Consider the following 18922-nt stretch of genomic DNA (forward strand, 5'->3'; position numbering starts at 1 on the left):
CCCCGCCCTTCCGCCAACGCACTCCCCTCCCCCCACTGCCCTCCTCTCCCCCCACTGCACTCCCCCTCCCCTTCTCCCCCCCACCCCCGCCACCACCGCACTCCCCCCACCGCATTCCCCCTCCCCCCACTGCACACCCCCTCCCCCTCTCCCTCCCCTCCCCCACTGCACGCCCCCTCCCCTTCTCCCCCCGCATCCCCGCCACCAACCTCCCTTCCCCCTCTTCCCCCTGCTGTACTCCCCCTCACCCCACCACCCTCCCACTCTTCATCCCATCACCCTCCCCTTCCCCCACTTGCCCCCGCCCTCCCCTCCCCCACTTACCCCTGTCACCTCTCCCCCACTTCCCCCTGCCCTCCCCCTCCACTTCCCCCCACTGCTCAGCCCCTCCCCCACTTCCCCCCGCCCTCCCCCTCCCCCACTTATTCCCGCCCTCCCTCTTACCAATTCCCCCCCATGCCCAGCCCCTCCCCCACTTCTCCCCGCCCTCCCCCTCCCCCACTTAGCCCGCCCACTCTCCCCCTCCCCCACTTCCCCCCATTTACCCCCGTTCTCCCGCTCTTCCCCCCCCGCCCTCCACTCCCCCACTTCCCCCCGTCCTTCCCTTCCCCTCCCCACTTCCCTCCCCCTCCCCACTTCTCCCCACCACCCTCCACCTCCCCCCACTTCCTCACCCTCCCTCACTTTCCCCCCATCCTTCCCTCCCCCAGTTCCTCCCCACCGCCCTTGCCCACCCCCTCACAATCTCAGAATAAGGGGTCGACCATTTAGGACTGATGAGGAGAAACTTCTTCACTCAGTGGGTGGTGAATCTTTGGAATTTTCTCCCCCAGAGGGCTGTGGAGGCTCAGTCGTTGAGTATATTCAAGACAGAGATCAATAGATTTTTGGATATTAAGGGAATCAAGGGATATGGGGATAGTGGAGTTGAGGTAGAAGATCAGCCATGATCTCATTGAATGGCGGAACAGGCTCGAGGGACCGAATGGCCTACACCTGCACCTATTTCTTTTGTTCTTTTGTTCTTATGCTTGTACACCAATTATAGTGACATGGTTTGGTTGAGGGATGACTATTGGCCGGAGAACTGCCCTGCTCTTCTGCAAATAGTACCATGTTTTACATCCAGCCGAGTACACACTGTGATGGTGTTACCTTTCTCTGTCCTTTGTTACAACTCCAAAATGTGTGTTCCCTCCTTCTGTTCTCTTGAACACCATTACGCATGCCACCGTTCTTTACATGTATACCTAGGCTCTGAAACCAGGATTTTCTGCTTGGTCTCGAACTTGCCTGAAATATAGAACTAAATTGGGCAAAACTGATTGGAAATTAGGATCACACCAGTTCTCCACCCACTGTGTGTTCTGTGCAGTTTTCTGTCAGCATTTCCCACTGGGTCCCACCAATGTAACTGTTTCAATATGTAAATGGCATATTACTGTTTGCCACCATTCTCGGCTGGAGAACTACATCATAAAAGTAGCCCCATTATTTGTTATAAATCTTGCTAAAGTTTTATAGGAATGACTTTTCTGAAAACCCCAAAATCTGGAAATGTGAGGCACCTTAAACCGATGGGTAGATGTGAATGAGCAGTAAATGCAGAATGCAGCACACAGGCTGATTCCCCTGTTTCTCACGTCAGTGGCCTAATCACATCCTTCAGTCCCCCGTATATTACCTGCAAAATCACCAGCCAAACGTTCTAAAAGGCTTTTCTGTATTGTTTTAATGAAGCACAAACATTGCACTGAAGTCATTTCCAGCAGCTTGTGTGATAGGATTTCATTTCCACTCAAAACGAAACCAAGGTTCTGTCCAGTCATGAGTTATTCAGCTACATCATTTGCGGAAATTAAAATTGTATGACAAATCTCCATGAAAAATTTTCAATCCAGCAGGGTAATGAATTTTTTATGTGCATATAATAGCAAGCTACTTTGGAAATGTTTAGCGTAGATAATTGAATAGGATTGCAGTTCAATGTATTTATTATCACACAAATAACATGTTATGTGATTAATTGAAGTGTAATCCTTAAACCACAATCATGATTAAGGGTATAGTTGGTAATATGTTGTAATTAATATGAATCCCCGAAGGAGGTGAAATAGGTATAACATGTTTAGGTTGATCTGAAGTGATCTTTCCAACAGGACCACAAGCATTTCAAACACTATCAATAATATGATTGGAAAATCAAATAATAATTATACTGCACCAGCCACTTAAATATTTGCAGATCAGATTTCAAGAATTATTTTTGCTTCATTTGATTCTGCTTTTTAAAAATGACACCCGTTGCTCCAAGTTACCAGATACCTTTGTTGCTGGAGACCGTGAAGCCTCACAGAGTAACGAATGCGAGATGTCTTGGGCTCTAAAGACGCAGGGCAACTTTCTGGCTGTAGAGGCCACAGCACACTTATGTTGTGTACAGCGGCACAAATCCTTTCACCAATCTGGGCAGGCTATTCCTGTTAGTAACATCTCTTCTGAAGCTGCAGAAATTAATTCCTGCATGGCTGTATAACAGGACTCTCCAAGCCTTTTGTGTTCATGGGCACATCGGTGTATACCCTGGGGGTTTCGGGGCTATGTATCACGCTGAAATCCATATACGGCACCTCTGAGAGTGTAGATCTCTCTCAGTGCTGCACAACTCCCTCAGTGCTGCATGACTTCCTCAGTGCTACACGATTCCCTCAGTGTCCCACGACTCCCTCAGTGCTGCACGACTCCCTCAGTGTTCCACGACTCCCTCAGTGTTCCACGACTCCCTCAGTGCTGCACGACTCCCTCAGTGCTACACGATTCCCTCAGTGTCCCACGACTCCCTCAGTGCTGCACGACTCCCTCAGTGCTGCACGACTCCCTCAGTGTTCTACAACTTCCTCGGTGCTGCACAACTCCCTCAGTGCTACACGATTCCCTCAGTGTTCTACAACTCCCTCAGTGCTGCACGACTCCCTCAGTGTTCCACAACTCCCTCAGTGCTGCACAATCCCCTCAGTGCTGCACAACTCCCTCAGTGTTCCACGACTCCCTCAGTGCTGCATGACTCCCTCAGTACTCCACGACTCCCTCAGCGCTGCACTGCAGTCTGTATATATCTCAAGCTGCTGATAATAACAGATCTTGGTTTCTGATTTTTTTATTCATTCACGGGATGTTGGCATCCCTGTCAAGGCCAGCATTTATTGCCCATTCCTAATTGCCCTTGAGAAGATGGTGGTAAGCCGTGTGGTGAAGGTACTCCCACAGTGCTGTTAGGGAGCAAGTTCAAGGATTTTGACCCAGTGACGATAAAGGAATGGCAATATATTTCCAAGTCAGGATGGTGTGTGACTTGGAGGAGATGGTGATCCCATGCTTCTAGGTAGTAGAGGCCACAGGCTTGGGAGATGCTGTTGAAGAAGCCTTGGCAAGTTGCTGCAGTGCATCTTGTAGATGGTACATACTGCAGCCACGGTGCGCCGTGGTGGAGGGAGTGAATGTTTAAGGTGATGGATGGGGTGCCAATCAAGTGGACTGCTTTGACTTGGATGGGATTGAGCATCTTGAATGTTATTTGGAGCTGCACTCATCCAAGCAAGAGGAGAGTATTCCATCACACTCCTGACTTGTGCCTTGTAGATGGTGGGATGGCTTTGGGGAGTCAGGAGGAGAGTCACTCCCCGCAGGCTGCACAGCTTCTGACCTGCTCTTGTAGCCACAGTATTTATGTGGCTGGTTCAGTTAAGCTTCTAGTTAATGGTGACCACCTGCATGTTGATGGTGGGGGCTTTGACAATGGTAATGCCATTGTTGGAGAGAGATTGAGTAGACTAGGCCTATATTCTCTAGAATTTAGCAGAATAAGAGGTGATCTCATTGAAACATAAAACATTCTTACAGGGCTTTCCAGGATAGATGCGGGGAGAATGTTTTCCCTGGCTGGGGAGTCTAGAACCAGTGGTCACAGTCTCAGAATAAGGGGTCGGCCATTTAGGACAGAGATGAGGAGAAATTTATTCACTCAGAGGGTGGTGAATCTTTGGAATTCTCTACCCCAGAGGGCTGTGGAGGCTCACGTATGTATGTGAGCATATTCGAGACAGAGATCGATAGATTTTTGGATATTAAGGGAATCAAGGGATATGGAGATAGTGCAGTAAAGTTCAGTTGAGGTAGATCAGCCATGATCTTATTGAATGGCGGAGCAGGCTCGAGGGGCCAAATGGCCTACTCCTGCTCCTATTTCATGTTCTTATGTATAGTCATTGCTTGACACTTGTATGGCGCAAATGTTACTTAGGAATTACAACTTGCATTTATAATTACTTTAAACATAGGTGTTTCACTGGGGCATCAAAGGAGAATGAACATCGAGCCATGGTGAGAGAGTTAGGAGAGGTGACTGACAGATTGGCTGAAAAGATGGGGTTTAGAAAGGCTTTTTAGGCAATGATCTTGGTAGAGAGGTGGTGAGGTTTAGAGAGGGAGCTCCAGAAATCTGGGGCAAGGAAACTGGTTCTAATATGCTAATCAGGGCCCTATAAGGTATACAGTACTGGCACACAGTGTTGGGGTACCAACGGGTGCTCACCAACCCCATTGGTACAAGGTGGTGAATGGCCACTGCCGCACGTTCCTCCAAGAACACGTAAAACCCTGGTTTTAGAAAGATTTTTGCAGAACCACTGAAGATAATGAATAAAGTGGAAATACATCGGCATTTTGTGTCAAACCCAATAGAGGAACTGCAGGGCACAATTATAAGCTAAACAAGCATGTTTTGAGTCGGTTTTAGTGTACCAAATACTGACTCTGCCTAAACATCTGAGGGAAGTAAATCAATTCCTAATCAGTACGTAGTAAGTTAAGAGCAGGAGTCAGCCATTCAGCCCCTTGAACCCGCTCTGCCATTCAGTTAGATCAGGGCTGATCTGAACCTCAACTCCATTTACCCGCCTAAGCTCTATAAGAATTAGGAACAGGAGTAGGCCATCTAGCCCCTCGAGCCTGCTCCGCCATTCAACAAGATCATGGCTGATCTGGCCGTGGACTCAGCTCCACTTACCCGCCCGCTCCCCATAACCCTTAATTCGTTTACTGGTTAAAAATCTATCCATCTGTGATTTGAATATATTCAATGAGCTAGCCTCAACTGCTTCCTTGGGCAGAGAATTCCACAGATTCACAACCCTCTGGGAGAAGAAATTCCTTCTCAACTCGGTTTTAAATTGGCTCCCCCGTATTTTGAGGCTGTGCCCCCTAGTTCTAGTCTCCCCGACCAGTGGAAACAACCTCTCTGCCTCTATCTTGTCGATCCCTTTCATTATTTTAAGTGTTTCTATAAGATCACCCCTCATCCTTCTGAACTCCAGCCAGTAAAGACCCAGTCTACTCAATCTATCATCATATGGTAACCCCCTCATCTCCGGTATCAGCCTAGTGAATCGTCTCTGTACCCCCTCCAAAGCTAGTATATCCTTCCTTAAGTAAGGTGACCAAAACTGCATGTAGTACTCCAGGTGTGGCCTCACCAATGCCCTGTACAGTTGCAGCAGGACCTCCCTGCTTTTGTATTCCATCCCTCTCGCAATGAAGGTCAACATTCCATTTGCCTCCCTGATTACCTGCTGCACCTGCAAACTAACTTTTTGGGATTCATGCAAGGACCCCCAGGTCCCTCTGCACCGCAGCATGTTGTAATTTCTCTCAATTCAAATAATATTCCCTTTTACTGTTTTTTTTCCCAAGGTGGATGACCTCACATTTTCCGACATTGTATTCCATCTGCCAAACCTTAGCCCATTCGCTTAACTTATCTAAATCTCTGTGTCCTCTACACAACCGCTTTCCCACTAATCCTTGTGTCATCTGCAAATTTTGTTGCACAACACTCTGTCCCCTCTTCCAGGTCATCTATGTATATTGTAAACAGTTGTGGTCCCAGCACTGATCCCTGTGGCACACCACTAACCACCGATTTCCAACCCGAAAAGCACCCATTTATCCCGACTCTCTGCTTTCTGTTAGCCAGCCAATTCTCGATCCATGCTAATACATTTCCTCTGACTGCGGGTACCTTTATCTTCTGCAGTAATCTTTTGTGTGGCACCTTATCGAATGCCTTTTGGAAATCTAAATACACCACATACATCGGTACACCTCTATCCACCATGCTCGTTATATCCTCAAAGAATTCCAGTAAATTAGTTAAACATGATTTCCCCTTCATGAATCCATGTTGCGTCTGCTTGATTGCACTATTCCTATCTAGATGTCCCGCTATTTCTTCCTTAATGATAGCTTGAAGCATTTTCCCCACTACAGATGTTAAACTAACCGGCCTATAGTTACCTGCCTTTTGGTCCCCTGACCCAACCTAACAGAAATCTATCGAGCTCAGTCTTGAATCATCCACAGCCTTTGTGCAGAGAACTCCAGATTTCTGCTACCTTTTGTGATTCTGTAAGCATTGAGATATATGTGTCTGTGGTGGAAAAGATCAGAGTTTAGAAATAATGATGGTTGGTGAGAGAGAAGATGAACACCCAGGTGTTGGTATGAATCCTCTACGTGCTATTTTAGCGGAAACGTTAACCCATTAAAATAAACATCTGTCCCCCAACAGTAATCTCGCAGTACAGGGCCCGAGGCAGATGTTCGGAGAGTATTTTCCTCTTTGTGTTCTGACAGCTGAAATAAGTTTTCAATGTTCAAGCAGGTAATCTGATTGTTGGAGGGGAAGTTACATTTGAAGAGCCCGACATCCCAGAGTCCATGATACAAAAGAACGTTATCAAAAGTAAAGAGATGATGCAGTCAGGGTTGAGTCCTGTGGAAGTGAGACTGTGAGCAAGCATCAGAACATGTCACACACAGCAGAGATTGTGAGTTGTAATAAATGTAATTCTATGTTGAATGAAGGGAGGAAAGTCGGAGAAGGATATAAAATGTCCTCTAGTGACAATAACTGTCACACTGAAAGTAGTTTGAGAATAAAGGTACAGAATGAATGAAAGTAAGCATAGAAACATAGAAACATAGAAAATAGGTGCAGGAGTAGGCCATTCAGCCCTTCTAGCCTGCACCACCATTCAATGAGTTCATGGCTGAACATGAAACTTCAGTACCACCTACCTGCTTTCACGCCATACCCCTTGATCCCCCGAGTAGTAAGGACTTCATCTAACTCCCTTTTGAATATATTTAGTGAATTGGCCTCAACTACTTTCTGTGGTAGAGAATTCCACAGGTTCACCACTCTCTGGGTGAAGAAGTTTCTCCTTATCTCGGTCCTAAATGGCTTACCCCTTATCCTTAGACTGTGACCCCTGGTTCTGGACTTCCCCAACATTGGGAACATTCTTCCTGCATCCAACCTGTCCAAACCCGTCAGAATTTTAAACGTTTCTATGAGGACCCCTCTCACTCTTCTGAACTCCAGTGAATACAAGCCCAGTTGATCCAGTCTTTCTTGATAGGTCAGTCCCACCATCCCGGGAATCAGTCTGGTGAATCTTCGCTGCACTCCCTCAATAGCAAGAATGTCCTTCCTCAAGTTAGGAGACCAAAACTGTACACAATACTCCAGGTGTGGCCTCACCAAGGCCCTGTACAACTGTAGCAACACCTCCCTGCCCCTGTACTCAAATCCCCTCGCTATGAAGGCCAACATGCCATTTGCTTTCTTAACCGCCTGCTGTACCTGCATGCCAACCTTCAATGACTGATGTACCATGACACCCAGGTCTTGATGCACCTTCCCTTTTCCTAATCTGTCACCATTCAGATAATAGTCTGTCTCTCTGTTTTTACCACCAAAGTGGATAACCTCACATTTATCCACATTATACTTCATCTGCCACGCATTTGCCCACTCACCTAACCTATCCAAGTCACTCTGCAGCCTCATAGCATCCTCCTCGCAGCTCACACTGCCACCCAACTTAGTGTCATCCGCAAATTTGGAGATACTACATTTAATCCCCTCGTCTAAATCATTAATGTACAATGTAAACAACTGGGGCCCCAACACAGAAACCTGTGGTACCCCACTAGTCACTGCCTGCCATTCCGAAAGGTACCCATTTACTCCTACTCTTTGCTTCCTGTCTGACAACCAGTTCTCAATCCACGTCAGCACACTACCCCCAATCCCATGTGCTTTAACTTTGCACATTAAACTCCTGTGTGGGACCTTGTCGAAAGCCTTCTGAAAGTCCAAATATACCACATCAACTGGTACTCCTTTGTCCACTTTATTGGAAACATCCTCAAAAAATTCCAGAAGATTTGTCAAGCATGATCTCCCTTTCACAAATCCATGCTGACTTGGACCTATCATGTCACCATTTTCCAAATGCGCTGCTATGACATCCTTAATAATTGATTCCATCATTTTACCCACTACTGAGGTCAGGCTGACCGGTCTATAATTCCCTGCTTTCTCTCTCCCTCCTTTTTTAAAAAGTGGGGTTATATTGGCTACCCTCCACTCGATAGGAACTGATCCAGAGTCAATGGAATGTTGGAAAATGACTGTCAATGCATCCGCTATTTCCAAGGCCACCTCCTTAAGTACTCTGGGATGCAGTCCATCAGGCCCTGGGGATTTATCGGCCTTCAATCCCATCAATTTCCCCAACACAATTTCCCGACTAATAAAGATTTCCCTCAGTTCTTCCTCCTTACTAGACCCTCTGACCACTTTTATATCCGGAAGGTTGTTTGTGTCCTCCTTAGTGAATACTGAACCAAAGTACTTGTTCAATTGGTCTGCCATTTCTTTGTTCCCCGTTATGACTTCCCCTGATTCTGACTGCAGGGGACCTACGTTTGTCTTTACTAACCTTTTTCTCTTTACATACCTATAGAAACTTTTGCAATCCGCCTTAATGTTCCCTGCAAGCTTCTTCTCGTACTCCATTTTCCCTGCCCTAATCAAACCCTTTGTCCTCCTCTGCTGAGTTCTAAATTTCTCCCAGTCCCCAGATTCGCTGCTATTTCTGGCCAATTTGTATGCCATTTCCTTGGCTTTAATACTATCCCTGATTTCCCTAGATAGCCACGGTTGAGCCACCTTCCCTTTTTTATTTTTACGCCAGACAGGAATGTACAATTGTTGTAATTCATCCATGCGGTCTCTAAATGTCTGCCATTGCCCATCCACAGTCAACCCCTTAAGTATCATTAGCCAATCTATCTTAGCCAATTCATGCCTCATACCTTCAAAGTTACCCTTCTTTAAGTTCTGGACCATGGTCTCTGAATTAACTGTTTCATTCTCCATCCTAATGCAGAATTCCACCATATTATGGTCACTCTTCCCCAAGGGGCCTCGCACAATGAGATTGCTAATTAATCCTCTCTCATTACACAACACCCAGTCTAAGATGGCCTCCCCCCTAGTTGCTTCCTCGACATATTGGTCTAGAAAACTATCCCTTATGCACTCCAGGAAATCCTCCTCCACCGTATTGCTTCCAGTTTGGCTGGCCCAATCTATGTGCATATTAAAGTCACCCATTATAACTGCTGCACCTTTATTGCATGCACTCCTAATTTCCTGTTTGATGCGCTCCCCAACATCACTACTACTGTTTGGAGGTCTGTACACAACTCCCACTAACGATTTTTGCCCTTTAGTGTTCTGCAGCTCTACCCATATAGATTCCACATCATCCAAGCTAATGTTTTTCCTAACTATTGCATTAATCTCCTCTTTAACCAGCAATGCTACCCAACCTCCTTTTCCTTTTATTCTATCCTTCCTGAATGTTGAATACCCCTGGATGTTGAGTTCCCAGCCCTGATCATCCTGGAGCCACGTCTCCAATGCGATAGCAATGGAGCCTGGTCATTGAACAGGACTTTATTAGCAGGGGAATGATTGTCTCATTTCATTTCTGGTAAAACAACCTAAACATAACAATAACAGTACTGACTATAATACTGACAGAAGCCACAGGTTGTGCAAGACTATTTTAAAAATGTCTTTTTCCAGGTTTGTTTGCAGTGAGTGTGCATTGATAGTTACTTAAAATACAAATATAAATGTATCCCATTTAAGTTTTCCATTTCTCTGTCAATGTATTACTTGAGGTCATCCAAAACTCTGCTGCCCATGTCCTAACTCACACCAAGCCCTGCTCACCCATCGCCCCTGTGCTCGCTGACCTACATTGGCTCCCGGTTAACAACACCTCGATTTAAAAATTCTCATCCTTGTTTTCAAATCCCTTTATGGCCTCACCCCATCTCTGTAATTACCTCCAATTCTACAACCCTCCGAGATCTCTACGCTTCTCAAATTCTGCCCTCTTGAGCATCCCCCATTTTAATCGTTCCACCATTGACAGCCGTGACTTCAGCTGCCAAGGCCCTAAGCTCTGGAATTCCCTCCCTAAGCCTTTCTGCCTCCCTACCTCTCTTTCCTCCTTTAAGACGCTCCTTAAAACCTACCTCTTTGGCCAAGCTTTTGGTCACCAGTCCCAATATCTCCTTTTGTGGCTCGGTGTCAACTTTTGTCGGACAACTCTCCTGTGAATGGCCTTGGGATGTTTTACATTAAAGGCGCTATATAAATACAAGTTGTTGTTATTGTTGTACAATTGACATGGTGAAACTGGCTGAAATTGACTGTTGACTGCTGCCAATGGGGGACTGCCAGCAAGAATTTGGTGGAAGAGGCTTGGACAAAATGGAATCTTTGGCCTTGCCTATTTTCCTGCCACTTACACAGCCCCAGTCAACACCTCGTGACCCCAGGCACAGTACACACCCACCTGTAAGTCCCATCAGTACAGGCAGGGCAAGTTTCATACCTGTCCTGAGACTTCCACCATCCCGAATAGAACGGTATTTCTGCTCAGTAAACCAGTAGAATATATATGGGGCAGGCAGTCTGTCTGCAGTGAACAAAAACCCACGGTTTGAATTGCATGATGTAGTATCATGTCACTTCAAGTCATGTGCTGTGATCGTAAGGTCCTGTGATCTATCAGTGTATACTGTAAGGTCCTGCTATCTATCAGTGTATACTGTAAGGTCCTGCGATCTATCAGTGTATACTGTAAGGTCCTGCTATCTATCAGTGTATACTGTAAGGTCCTGCGATCTATCAGTGTATACTGTAAGGTCCTGCAATCTATCAGTGTATATTGTAAGGTACTGCGGCCCAGCAGTGTATACTGTAAGGTCCTGCGATCTATCAGTGTATACTGTAAGGACCTGCGGCCCATCAGTGTATACTGTAAGGTCCAGCGATCTATCAGTGATGCTGTAAGGACCTGTGATCTATCAGTGTATACGGTAAGGACCTGCGATCTATCAGTGCATACTGTAAGAACCTGCGATCGATCAGTGTATACTGTAAGGTCCTGCGATATGTCAGTGTATACTGCAAGTGTTGTGTATCTGTAAAACATGCACTCCCATGTTCCGCCACCAGGGAGCTCATCCCCTGAGGTCCCAAGGGATCCCAGCATCCCCTAGGAGCACTATAAGCCGGCCCCTAAGGCCTGTTCAACACTCTGGAGTGTCTTATTAAAGACTGAGGTCACTGTTACTTTAACCTCCCTGTGTGCAGCCTCATCTGTGTTAGGAACACAATAACTGGCGACGAGAATACAAATCCAACGCAAAGGTGCAGCAAACTGTGGGCACCCTGGAGAAGTTCTCAGAGGGCGAGGACTGGGAAGCCTATGTCGAACGGCTAGACCAGTACTTTGTAGCCAACGAGCTGGACGGAGAAGGAAGCACTGCAAAAAGGAGAGCGGTCCTCCTCAGTCTGTGGGACACCGACCTACAGCCTCATGAAGAATCTTCTGGCTCCGGTGAAACCCACAGATAAGTCGTATGAGGAGCTGTGTACACTGGTTTGTGAGCATCTTAACCCGAGGGAGAGCGTGCTGATGGCAAGGTATCGGTTCTACATGTGCCAGCGATCTGAAGGCCAGGAAGTGGCGAGCTACGTCGCCGAGCGAAAGGCGACTTGCAGGACAATGTGAGTTTGATGGCTACCTGGAGCAAATGTTCAGAGACTTTTTTGTACTGGGCATTGGCCACGAGAGCATCCTACGAAAACCTTTGACTGTAGAGACACCGACCCTCAGTAAGGCCATTGCGATAACACAGGTGTTTATGTCCACCAGTGATAACACCAAACAAATCTCTCAGCACACAAGTGCTAGCAATGTTCATAAATTAACTGGAACTGTGTTTGTGAGCAGAAATATACAGGACAGAGCCCACGAATCTGCAACTGCCAGCAGGCCTCAGGTGACCCAGATGACTCAGAGTCCCCAACAAAGGATGAATACAAGGCAATTCACGCCTTGTTGGCGTTGTGGAGGCTTCCATTCAGCCAATTCATGCCGCTTCGAAGGATATGTTTGCAAGAGCTGTGGAACAATGGGGCACCTCCAACGATCTTGCAAACAAGCTGCAAGCTCTGCAAAACCTGCTAACCACCACGTGGCAGAGGAAGATCGGTCCATGGTGGATCAAAGCAATTTCGAGCCTCAGAGAGAGGAGGCAGATGCTGAAGTACACGGGGTGCACACATTTTCCACGAAATATGCACCTATAATGCTAAATGTAAAATTGAATGACTTACCCGTAGCCATGGAACTGGACACTGGCGCTAGCCAATCCATCATGAGTAAAAAGATGTTTGAGAGACTGTGGTGCAACAAGGCATTCAGACCAGCCCTGAGCCCCATCCACACGAAACTGAGAAAGTACACCAAAGAGCTTATTACTGTCCTGGACAGCGCCATGGTCAAGGTCACCTACGAGGGCACGGTGCACGAACTGCCACTCTGGATTGACACGGGCGATGGCCCCACACTGCTTGGAAGGAGCTGGCTGGGCAAAATCTGCTGGAACTGGGATGACATCCGAGCGCTATTATATGTCGATGAGGCCTCATGTACTCAGGTTCTCAACAAATTTCCTTCCCTTTTTGAGCCAGGCATTGGAAACTTTTCTGGGACCAAGGTGAAGATCCACTTGGTCCCAGAGGCACGACCCATTCACCACAAGGCGCGAGCGGTACCTCACATGATGAGGGAGAGAGTGGAAATCGAGCTGGACAGGCTGCAACGCGAGGGCATCATCTCCCCAGTGGAATTCAGCGAGTGGGCCAGCCCGATTGTTCCAGTACTCAAAAGTGATGGCACGGTCAGGATTTGCGGCGATTATACAGCGATTAATCGTTTCTTGCTACAGGACCAATACCCGCTACCTAAGGCAGACGACCTATTTGCTACACTGGCAGGAGGCAAGACGTTCACCAAGCTTGACCTGACTTCGGCCTACATGACGCAGGAGCTGGATGAGTCTTTGAAGAGCCCCACCTGCATCAATACACACAAGGGACTGCTCATCTACAACAGATGCCCGTTTAGAATTTGGTTGGCTGCAGCGATCTTCCAGAGAAACATGGAGAGCCTACTCAAGTCGGTACCACACACATTAGTCTTTCAGGACAACATATTGGTCACAGGTTGGGACACTGCCGAGCACCTACAAAACCTGGATGAGGTCCTCCAGCAACTGGATCGTGTAGGGCTGCGGCTGAAGAGGTCGAAATTTGTCTTCATGGCAACAGAAGTGGAGTTTTTGGGGAGAAAGATCGCAGCGGATGGCATTCGGCCCACAGACGCCAAGACAGAGGCTATCAGGAACGCGCCCAGGCTACAGAACCTCACGGAGCTGCGGTCGTTCCTGGGACTCCTCAACTATTTTGGTAACTTCTTACCAGGGTTAAGCACCCTTTTAGAGCCCCTACATGTGCTATTGCGCAAAGGTGAGAACTGGGTATGGGGAAAAAAAACAAGAAATTGCTTTTCAGAAAGCCAGAAACATTTTATGCTCCATCAAGCTGCTTGTATTGTATAACCCGTGGAAAAGACTCGTCGTACAGAGTCGGGTGTGTATTACAACAAGCTAACATTGTGGGGAAGTTGCAACCTGTCGCTTATGCATCCAGGAGCTTGTCTAAGGCTGAGAGGGCCTCCAGCATGATTAAGAAAGAGGCATTAGCGTGTGTGTTCGGGGTAAAGAAAATGCATCAGTCCCCGTTTGGCCTCAAATTTGAGCTGGAAACCGATCACAAGCCCCTCACATCCCTGTTCGCTGAAAACAAGGGGATAAATACTAATGCCTCAGCCCACATACAAAGTGGGCATTCGCGCTATCAGCGTATAACTATATCATCCGCCACAGGCCAGGCACCGAGAACTGTGCGGATGCTCTCAGTCAGCTACCATTGCCCACGACGGGGGTGGAAATGGCGCAGCCTGCAAACTTGTTGATTGTGGCGCAGCCCGCAGACTTGTTGATGGTCATGGAAGTGTTTGAAAATGATAAATCACCTGTCACGGCCTGCCAGATTAGGACTTGGACCAGCCAAGATCCTCTGCTCTCCCTAGTAAAAAGCTGTGTACTGCATGGGAGCTGGGTCAGCATCCCCATTGAAATGCAAGAGCCAATCAAGCCGTTCCAGTGGCGAAAGGACGAGCTGTCCATTCAGGCAGACTGCTGTGGGGTAACCGCGTAGTGCTACCAAAAAAGGGCAGGGAGACGTTCATCTCGGATCTCCACAGCACACACCCGAGTATAGTAATGATGAAAGCGATAGCCAGATCCCACGTGTGGTGGCCCGGTATCGACTCTGACTTAGAGTCCTGTGTATGGCAATGCAGCGTATGTGTTCAGTTGAGCAACGCGCCCAGAGAGGCGCCACTAAGTTTGTGGTCCTGGCCCTCCAGACCATGGTCGAGATCCATGTCGACGATGCGGGCCCGTTTCTCGGTAAAATGTTCCTGGTGGTGGTGGATGCTTTTTCAAAATGGATTGAATGTGAAATAATGTCGGGAAGCACCGGCACCACCACCATTGAAAGCCTGAGGGCTATGTTTGCCACCCACTGCCTGCCTGACATACTGGTCAATGACAACGGGCCATGTTTCACCAGTGCCGAATTTAAAGAATTCATGACCCGCAATGGGAACAAACATGTCACCTCTGCCCTGTTTAAACCAGCCTCCAATGGGCAGGCAGAGCTGGCAGTACAATCAATCAAACAGAGCCTTAACCGAGTCACAGAAGGCTCACTCCAAACCCGCCTGTCCCGAGTACTGCTCAGCTACCGCACGAGACCCCACTCACTCACAGAGGTGCCCCTGGCTGAGCTACTCATGAAAAGGACACTTAAAACCAGACTCTCGCTGGTTCACCCCAACCTGCATGATCAGGTAGAGAGCAGGCGGCAGCAACAAAATATAAACGATGGTCGCGCCACTGTGTCACGGGAAATTGATCTGAATGACCCTGTGTATGTGTTGAACTATGGACATGGTCCCAAGTGGATCGCGGGCACGGTGATAGCTAAAGAAGCGAATAGGGTGTTTGTAGTCAAACTAGACAATGTACAAATTTGTAGAAAGCACCTGGACCAAACGAGGCTGCGGTTCACAGACTGCCCTGAACAACCCACAGCAGACATCACCTTTTTCGAGCCCACAACACATACCCAAAGGATCAACGACACCACGCCGGAGCAGGAAATCGAACCCATCACGCCCAACAGCCCAGCAAGGCCAGGCTCACCTCGCAGCCCTGCAGGTCCAACAACACGCCAGCCCAGCGAGGGCACAGCCAACACACCAGAACAGACATTTGTACCGAGGCGGTCCACCAGGGAAAGAAAGGCTCCCGACCACCTCACCTTGTAAATAGTTTTCACTTTGACTTTGTGGGGGGGGAAGTGATGTTGCGTATCTGTAAAGCATGCACTCCCATGTTCTGCCACCAGGGAGCTCATCCCCTGAAGTCCCAAGGGATTCAGCATCCCTTTGGAGCACTGTATATAAGCCGGCCCCTAAGGCCTGTTTCTCACTCTGAAGTGTCTTATTAAAGACTGAGGTCACTGTTACTTTAACCTCCCTGTGTGCAGTCTCATCTGTGTTAGGAACAGAACAGTAATAACCTGCGATCGATCAGTGTATACTGTCAGGACCTGCGATCGATCAGTGTATACTGTAAGAACCTGCGATCGATCAGTGTATACTGTCAGGACCTGCAATCGATCAGTGTATACTGTAAGATCCTGCGATCGATCAGTGTATACTGTCAGGACCTGCAATCAATCAGTGTATACTGTAAGATCCTGTGATCGATCAGTGTATACTGTAACAACCTGCGGTAGATCAGTGTATACAGTAAGAACCTGCGATCTATCAGCATATACTGTAAGGTCCTGCAATCGATCAGTGTATACTATAAGGTCCTGCGATCGATCAGTGTATACTGTAAGGTCCTGCGATCGATCAGTGTGTACCATGGGATCCTCCACTTGCTGAAAATGGAACACTGCTGGCCATGCACACCACCGTGACCTCTGTCTGTCTATTTGAAGCTCCCCGCAGTGAGTTGCATCAATTAGAGATGGGTTGTGCTCTCCGATGATCTGCAGAGATATTTACACCAGAATTATTTGCATATCCACTGGAGTAGTGATTGGTGTGAAGCCCGTGTAAATCAGGAGCAATGAGCTGGGCGCTTAAAAATTGGAATAAAGTCTTTAAAAAGTGAGTTTTAGCACAGGATTGCAGCAGTAGTCTGAGGGAGTGGCAGGTAAGCAAGGGGCAGTCAGTTGCCTGTCTGCTGTCAGTTAGCTTGACTGGACGTTTTATTTACCCTATTTGACCTATTTTTAAATATTGACATGGCCTGTGTTTCAATCATTACTTCGAATAGTGCATTCCACAGCCTCACAATCCCACTGTGAAAATGTTTCTCCTGCTCTCTGTCGTAAATCTCTGACTTTTAATTTTATGTCAATGTCCCCTCATTCTGGACCCCTCAATCACTGGAAACAGTCTGTTCATATCTACTTATCTCATCTCATCATCGTTGTAAACACATCTATCAAATAACCACATCATCGCCTCTATTGTAATGAAAATAGCCTCAATTTTCAACTCTTTCCTTATATTTGTGTTCCCTCATACCAGGCAGGATCCCAGTGAATCTGCTCTGTACTCTCTCTATTAATATCCTTCCTACAGTGTGGAGCCCAAAACTGTACATAACACTCCAAGTGTAGTCTTGCTAAGCTTCACCATTGCACCTCGACTTTTATACTCTGCATCTCTTGTCATAAACCCAGTATTTCATCAGCTTTCGGTGTGCCCTTATTCCTTCGAGGTTCTACCTAATGACTTGTACGCATGAACCCCATGCTCTGTTTTTCCACATCACCCAACCTTCCCTGTTCAAAGTATAATTATTATTCTTTTATTCAAAAATTCGCACTTAATAATATTGAATTCCATTTGCTGCATTTTACCCATTCCACATCTTATCAATATTCCCTTCCTCAGATTTATTTACATAGATCCTATTTTAGTATAATCTGCAAAATCACTCCCTGTAGCTCTCTGTCCCTGGTGTACACAGTTAACGTAAGCAGCACCAGTAAAGGACCCTGTGGATCACCACTATCCACTTCCAAACACTCAGAGATTCTTGATCTATTCCTCCTTTTTAACCAATTTTAAACCAATTTCCCTTCCCCTAATTCCACACCACTTCATTTTCTCCAATAGTCCCCTGTGTAGTTATCATCATCATCATCATAGGCAGTCCCTCGGAATCGAGGAAGATTTGATTCCACTCTTAGCATGAGTTCTTAGATGGCTGTACAGTCCAATACGAGAACCACAGTCTCTGTCACAGGTGGGACAGACAGTGGTTGAAGGAAAGGGTGGGGGGGGAGTCTGGTTTGCCGCACGCTCCTTCCGCTGCCTGCGCTTGATTCCTGCATGCTCTCAGCGACGAGACTCGAGGAGCTCAGCGCCCTCCCGGATGCACTTCCTCCACTTAGGGCGGTCTTTGGCCAGGGACTCCCTGGTGTCAGTGGGGATGTCACACTTTATCTGGGAGGCTTTGAGGGTGTCCTTGTAATGTTTCCTTTGCCCACCTTTGGCTCGTTTGCCGTGGGCGAGTTCCGAGTAGAGCGCTTGCTTTGAGAGTCTCATGTCTGGCATGTGAACTATGTACATAATGTCTGCCCATCACCAGGGAACATTACCGTTGGAAGTACTAGGGTCATAGGTACACTCGTGCTGGGCCCAGTATATAACCTGAACTTCACCTTTGTAGCTTCACGTCTGGAAGCCATTAAAGACTGGCCAGCTTACACCTAGTCACTGGCTCACAGTACGGAGTTCATTGCATCATTTCATACACTACAGTGGCCTGCCCAGCAGAGCTGATCAAGTGTGGTCAGTGCTTCAATGCTGAGGATGTTGGCCTGGGCAAGGACGCTAATGTTGGTGCGTCTGTCCTCCCAGGGGAGTTGTAGGATCTTGCGGAGACATCGTTAGTGGTATTTCTCCAGCGACTTGAGGTGTCTACTGTACATGGTCCACGTCTCTGAGCCATACAAGAGGGTGGGTATTACTATGGCCCTGTCGACCATGAGTTTGGTGATAGTTTTGAGTGCCTGGTCTTCAAACACTCTTTTCCAAAGGCGGCCGAAGGCTGCACTGGTGCACTGGAGGTGGTGTTGGATCTCATCGTCAATGCCTGCTCTTGTTGATAGGAGGCTCCCGAGAAAAGGGAAGTGGTCCACGTTGTCCAGGGCTGCGCCGTGGATCTTGATATCTGCGGGGCAGTGCTGTGGGGTGAGGACAGTCTGGTGGAGAACCTTTGTCTTACTGATGTTTAGCGTAAGGCCCATGCTTTCATACGCCTCAGTAAATATGTCGACTATGTCCTGGAGTTCAGCCTCTGTGTGTGCACAGACGCAGGCGTTGTCTGCGTACCGTAGCTCGACAACAGAGGTTGGGGTGGTCTTGGACCTGGCCTGGAGACGGCGAAGGTTGAACAGCTTCCCACTGGTTCTGTAGTTTAG

This window comes from Pristiophorus japonicus, chromosome 11, assembly GCF_044704955.1.
Source record: "Pristiophorus japonicus isolate sPriJap1 chromosome 11, sPriJap1.hap1, whole genome shotgun sequence".
NCBI lineage: Eukaryota > Metazoa > Chordata > Chondrichthyes > Pristiophoridae > Pristiophorus > Pristiophorus japonicus.